At 45.1% G+C, this 7,146-nt stretch overlaps 1 protein-coding gene across 1 annotated transcript in view; it reads right to left on the bottom strand.

The window, feature by feature from the left end:
* RNF157 (ring finger protein 157) overlaps positions 1–7,146 on the bottom strand; it is a 95,066-nt gene that overhangs the window by 8,107 nt on the left and 79,813 nt on the right. The window lies entirely within an intron of this gene.

The following is a 7,146-nucleotide window of genomic DNA, read 5'->3' as shown; positions in this document are numbered from 1 at the left end:
AAATCTACACTAGCATGAGTGCCACATTTCCAGAGCACTGCAAACAGCTGCAGGAGAGGAATGGCTTACAAACACACATGAACTACCCGGAAATGGGGTCTAGACTGAGCCCCAGGGGGCCTGGATTAAAATTTCATCCTACTATATGACTAAGTTTCTGTCAGCTTGATCCTGCTTGCAACAAGACCTATAGCGAGACTTCTGCAGCACCTGATTGGGCCCTGCAACTTCTCTGTGTTTGGTGATAACTATGTTTCTTTGGTCTACTTAGATCACAAGATCTTTGTCCAGGTATCATGCCTCCCTGCTTACACAGGGTCTAGCATGAAACAGCCTGGAATTTGGTTGGGGTATCTGATCACTGCTGCAATATAAATAATAAAATAGAAAGGGTTAACATCAACATGGAAATGTCCTCTTTTGGACTGGCTAGACCCAAAGAGGCCAAAACAAGCCTGAAAAAGATATCTCTAGAGAGGAACTATTTTCCTTGAAGCACTCCAATGAGTCCCAGAATCTCCTTTCTGGGAGTTTAGGGGTAATTTATTCTCTTTATTCTCTTGAGATTTTTTTAGCAAAGGAGAGGGGCAAGAACTGTACTAGGACTGGTGCTGCTTTTTCCTTGGTGTGTGGAGTGTTAGCAGATGTGGATTGTTAGTCCACCTGAACCTAACAGCCCATTGGACTGGTGTGATTAAAGCACACTAATTTAAGCCATCGGCCCATCATGGAATAAGATGGCCAGATCATACCCAGCCACCCCTGACACTTCAACCTGAGTGACCAAGTGTCCATTTATGGCTGGGAAGATTGAGGGCAGCCTTTGGCATGATCCCTGGGCAGGACCTTGACACTGGCCCTCCAGAGCTATAGCAAGACACTAACTCCTTTGCTACTGGACCCTGAGCAGATATGGGCACAACTCATTTCAGCATGTAGAGTTTGTCTTTATACAACAAGTGGCAGAAGCAGGTGGGAGGTCCAGTTTGAAAGCAAATCTAAACATAATACTATCTATGTCTTTCAGGAGAGATCCAACAGATTCTTCACTGTTGTTATAACTTACACCAGTGTCAAGTGGGTGTAATCAGCTACTACTCTGGTCCTGTGATATTCAACACCCATACACATTGGGGTAAAGCATGGCATGCTGTGCAGAACAATGAAGAGTCAGGGAGGCTGAGTTTTGAATTCCTCTTTGCCATTACTGAGGGGGTGCTCTTGGCATGGGACAAGGTTTTCCCCTTCCCCCTCCCCCTCACTTTAGTTATGAAATGGGGTGATTCAACTCATCCAAAGACATCTTAAAAAAAATGTAAAAACGTAAACAGTAGAACCAGAGTGAGATTCATTCAGACTTTGCGGATCTCATACCTATTCGTCAATGTTAATAGGGCAGGACTCCGGAACAACAGCTGTTCAGCAGAAAAAAACCAAAAGCAAATGGTGAACAAGAGAGAAGACACCACACACACACACACACACACACACACACACAAAAGAAAAACATCAAGACAAGAGGTTTGCTAGGCTGAGACCTGTTTTGCTACTGTAGAAGCCTCTTAGTACTAAGGCCAATGTGCCCTGATTATATTAACTCAAGGCCGTGCTGCTCCAGCTCTGATGGGACCCTCAGAGAGGTTGGTGAAGGAAATAAATGAAACCCAAGTTGGCTACCCAAAATATCTGGTTAGAAGGGATGGAGGCTTGATTAAACACAGCTCTGGTGATGTTCTCTAGAGACCATTTGGTCAAGGGAATGAATGTTACCCACTTGGCTACCCAACTGGGCAGAAGGGTTTATACACAGAGTTCTGTACTTCACACCCCCTGCCATTAATGCAAGAAGCTTGGAAAACACAGCTCTAAAAACTCATACATTCTGGCTCAGCAGTTGTATTTGAGTCACCAGAAGCTGAATGGTACATTTAAAGCCCCTCAAGAGCACCTGAAGATACAAGACTTGAGGAATGGGACTGAAGAGCTCTCTTCTAAGAGGCAGGCTTTTATAAAGGGTTGCCCAGATTCCTTCTCTTCCCCCACAAACTCCCTTTTACCCATTAGTTCAGCACTGCTCTCTCACTCTCCCTTCTGAACCTCACACCAGTCACCCTGCCTGGCAAAGAGGAGACAGATCAACAAAAGTTTACCCAGCTTGACCCACCCCTGGCTTGGAGCTGCGTAGATGTGGCTACTCTGTGAACCCACCTTCTGCAGAACCCACGGGCCCTGATCTCACCTGCCCTGGTTTTTCACCACATTGATTTCAATGGGGGTTCTTCCCAATTTAATAAAGTGTGAGCAGGAACAGGAGGAGATCCATGGAGTTCACACACCAGTCTCTCTGTTGGGGGCCTTCTGGGCTGAGGTGTGGAGATCAAGTGGGCCAAGGATTTTGAAAGAAGCCAAACAGGGAAGCACAAATTCCACTGACTTTTAGTGGGAATTCAGCACCTAACACCCATAGCCCTCTCTGGAGACACAAGCCCTCAAAGCACTTGTGAGCCTGTATTTACCTTCTTTCATTGGATTGCCCTGAAGGTTTTATTGTCCTCATAGCACATGACCCCAGCCCCAAGTATCTATATTTGTCACCTTGATGCGTGGGACAATGCACGGCAAGTCAGAATAGGACACAGTATAACAATACTTTCATGGTGCTAATTTGGGCTGGTTTCATTATGACCCTTAATGACAGCAAAGATCAAATTAGACTCAGTTAAAGGGGCTTTGGGTTTTCCATGAAAGAGGTCTCTATTTTTCAGGTTTTGTGTCTCCAGGATAAAATATGGATCCACAGTGGATCTACAGCTGAAAAGCGGGGCTAGATAATCCTGTAGCTGCATGCTTATCACCTGCCCCATTTATCATGGTGCTTCACATAGGCTCCTACCTTGCTTTTACAGCATCTAAGGACTGCACATGGAGAATGCTGTGAAGAGCAGCTACTTAAGAAGCAGCACTGGGGTTTGGGGCCACGATTCAGCAAAGCATTTCAGCACATGCTTAAACACAGCATGTACTTAAGTCCCCAGTGACTACAATGGGACTTAGCTGGTATTTTAGAGCTTTGTTGGGTTGGCACTTTAAAACCCAGGAAGCAAGTGCACAGTTTCAGCCTACCATAGCACACCCAGCCAGACCACAGCAGAGAAGAGGAGGATCACTGGTTATTTTACAAGCAAAAGTCATCCAACAAAAGCTACGTGAAGAGCATGGGAACGGCAGGCTGAAGTTAACCAGTTTGTGGCAGCCTACCATATCTTCTTGCATACAAAATGAACCTCTCCCGCATTCAGCTGCTGGAAATTGGGGTGTGCAATATAACAAAGGAAATCTGGTAATAGGAGTTCCAGCCTTTGCCCAGGAGAAAGCAAAAGTAAAGTTGCATGTATGGCCAGGGAGAAAAACCAGGAACACCTTGGACTCCCCAGCTGCTGACTGTGGACCCTTTCTCTTTTCCCCTCTTCCCAGCAGAGGCTCATGCTGCAGAAGCTGCTACACAGTTACTTACTGCTACTTACCTGCATTTTCAAAGAAAGATCTTTTTTTCTTCATTCTGCCTTTCAAAAACAAGCCACATCTCTTACTGGGGGGCATGTCATATGCAAGAATATATGGTATTTCTTCCAGACCTTAATAAAGGCTAAGCAGTCAAGCGCTCCTAGACTGAATTGTTTGTACAACGTATTATAGTAACTGAGCTCAGGTTCTGCTTCCCTTCAGGCTGTTAATCTGCCACTTTATTTGCTAATAGCTCTCCAATGCCTTCCCACAATTCCCCTCCCTGCAAGGCCTGAAGGACAGGCAAGCTCTCCTGCGATCGACAGAAAAAGGGTTCTATAGTGACTCGGTTTACTGTAGCCCAAAGGATTATGGGAAATGCAACACACAGGTAAGTTCTGGTTGGGACACAGCTCTCATCCGGGCTCAGCTAACTCTGGTGCTCAAGCAGAGGTGCTTATCACCTGAGTTAATTCTGCAGTGAAGACCTAACCTAAATATCTTGCTATGGCACACAGCTAGAACCAGCTTTTATACAAAATATGATTTCATCAGGCAGAAACAGATTCTTTAATTTCAGTAGGTTTTTCATCAGCTGAAGAGCTGGCAAATAAATGATCCCAGTGGTGATGGACAATTAACAAGACTAGACAATTTACTAAAAGCATAACTCATGTTATTGCTAAGGTACCTGTATGCAGAGACCTGGATTATTTAGAAGGGTCCTTGGAAAGAACAGAAGGCAATATCCCACAGGGAGGCTTCATACAGGTTGTCCTTGAGAGAGCTGTCCATACGTTTCTCCCTCCAACATGTAATAAAATATTTAGGGCCTGATTCAAAACACAATGAAGTCAGTAGGAATCATCCTACTAACTTCAAAAGGCTTTGGATTAACTAGTTCTTGGAAGAGAGGCCACAATAAGATGTAACCGTTTGAAATAGGCTCAGAATCCTGCAGTTCGCATCACTAAAACAACCAAGACTCTTGCCTGACTATGGATCATCTACATGCTCAGAATAATCTCATCGTGTTTGTTTAAACCTACAAGTTCAAAAAAGAAATATACACTATATTCTACTGCATCTACCTTCTCTGCCTTCTGCCTTTTCCAAGGATGCTCTTACTTGATTCAAAACTAAAGAGACATCATCGTGGAAATGAAAGGAGTGACTGTGCTTTGAGATCTCATTCACAAGGGGAGTCACTTGTCATAGAAAAGGTTGTGGTTTATTGTGACAAATCTGGCCAAAGATTCAGCAAAAATTCAGCAGAAAACAAATCACTGGGTCCACCCCTTTTAAAATAAAAAAAAATATTTGATGCTATTTAAAAAAAGCCAGGCCAGTCTTGCACGCTCTGTAGCTCTGCTTGGGTAAAGATTTAAATTTGTAAGAACTGAGAGGAACGTATGCAAGCATGCGATGCCTGGAGTGGAAAGCTCTTGATTTCTTGTGAAAACCCCACACTTTATTTTTTTCATCACAAAGCCTACAATGGTCACAAACAGAGCCTCGGGCAGCTCAAAAGCAATGTAGTCACCACTTTCAGTCCGCTATGTTAGTTTGATGCTATCAGAGTGGCCCACGCAATTTTCCTGAAATCACTTTATTCTCTTGCACATTAGGTGGTGTGTGGGAGCTTCAGGTGGGCAGGGGAAGTGTGCAGATTTGCTCACCTTTTGAACAGGCAGGCTGTCCTGCCATACGCACAATTTGCTGTAGATACCTACCCAGGATCTCTAGATCTTTATCTGTGCATGTGGCATTCAAACTTTGGAAGATGTAAACCCATTTAAAAAAGAAAAAAGAAAAACATGGAGCATTTGTTGACTGAACTGTCTTTCAGATCTGGTTTGTTGCAAAGCAAGTGAACTTGAGACAGCTGACGCAGCAAGATTAACTGTACAGCTATGCTTCTGCTGCAGTGGCATGAGCTAGAGAAACTAGGTCCACACTACAAAACTTTGCCAACATAATTATGTCTGGCAAAGATCATACCCCTATGCTGATGAAGCTAGGTCAGCAAACCTCTGGGTTTGGTCCCAGTGACACTGGCAGAAGAATGCTTTGGCTTCCATAGGCCATAGACATGCATGCTGTTTGAAGTGCCCCAAATGGCCAAAATTCATGCCTGAAAAGGTGCTTCAAAAATAGCTGCAGGGCTTTAAAAATGCCCCTACAAACATCTCTGAAGCACTTCCCAAAACATTTACATCCTCCAGCATCCCACAATGCTCCATTCCCCTCCTCAGGGGAATAGTGGGGCAGATACCAGACAGCCAATTAATGCTCTCCTGCCTCTGTGTCCCTTTTTGAAGTACTCCCAGGGAGGGGTAGGGGAGATACATCTGCACAGCACTGAAGCATGCCAAATTTGTAATGTTCGGGCATCTGGAGCAGTTCAAATGAACGTTTGTCCGTGCCCATAGCTAGGCTGGCATTGCTGTAGTAGCAGAGACTGTAGTGCAGACATACCCACAGAAGAAGCAGCTTGAGGTATGGCAATGGCGTCTCACAACAGGAGGGGCATTACAAGGAATACATACTGCAAGCAATAAAGAAACAAGACGTTCCTCTCATTGTCTCCACCCTTCTTCTGGTGCATCAGGCTAGACACGAACACATATGGGCAAGATTCTCAGCTCGGGACATACTGATGTCAGTGGAAGTAAGCAGATCATCAACAGCTGAGGATCCAGCCTCTTCACTCTACTGCATGTTTCCTCCCCTTCTTGGATGATGTCCCAACCTTTTTTCAATAAGAGCTTGACTGAACAGGCACAGCCATCAATAGGAGTCTTCTTGTTGCTGCAGCGGGGACTGAGTCAGACTCTAGGTCTAACCATGACTTGTCCTCCAACTACTTCAATGTATATCACGTACTTCATGATCTGTCATGTAATTTTCTTTCCCTGGCCTGAGCCAACTTTCATTCCAATATTCTTTACTCATCTCTAGTTATCTGGGTTCCCATTCACTGCACCAATCCTCAGAGTCGATTTTCTGAGCTGACTATTCACTCTGGGAGTGCTTTTGAGAGGAAGTCCACAAAGCAACACATAAATAAGGAGGGAGAGGAGGGAATAAATGACTGATTGTGGAATATAAATCACCACCCATCCCATAGTAAACTAGCTGGCTTCCATAAAGACCCTTACAGAGCAGGAACGGATTCACCCGAGCGGAGGAAGGAGTGGGGTGCGGGCTGCATACAGACACTGAAAAGAAGATCGGGTCATGCACAGAGCTGCTGCCGCTACGGGTTCCACAGACAGTGTACGGCCTGTGGGAAGCAGCGGGGACTCGGCATGTCCATGGATAGGCAGCCTGGAGGTGCTGTGCTCCATTTTGCTTTGTGTAGGTGCTTCCCTGTTTCCGCAAACCAAGGTAAATAAAGCATATCCTACTCTAAAGCACAAGATGGGACTGAGCTCAGATACCGCAAGCCCAGAGCATGGCTAGGAGACCCATGCCGCACTCTGCATCATGCACAAAGTTGAAGACAGCTTTACTTTCAGAGCTCAGAAGCAGCAAAGATACCAGACAGACTGCTGGCCAGAGGCTGGAAACACACCAGACCCATTAACCTTTTGTTTTATTCCACGTGGGCTCCTGAGATGTTCCCTTTGTTTGCACCAT

The sequence above is a fragment of the Gavialis gangeticus genome, unplaced genomic scaffold (genome assembly GCF_001723915.1).
Source record: "Gavialis gangeticus isolate Ggan-Ray unplaced genomic scaffold, GavGan_comp1, whole genome shotgun sequence".
NCBI classification, from domain to species: Eukaryota; Metazoa; Chordata; order Crocodylia; family Gavialidae; genus Gavialis; species Gavialis gangeticus.
This window is presented reverse-complemented; position numbering and strand designations above follow the sequence as displayed.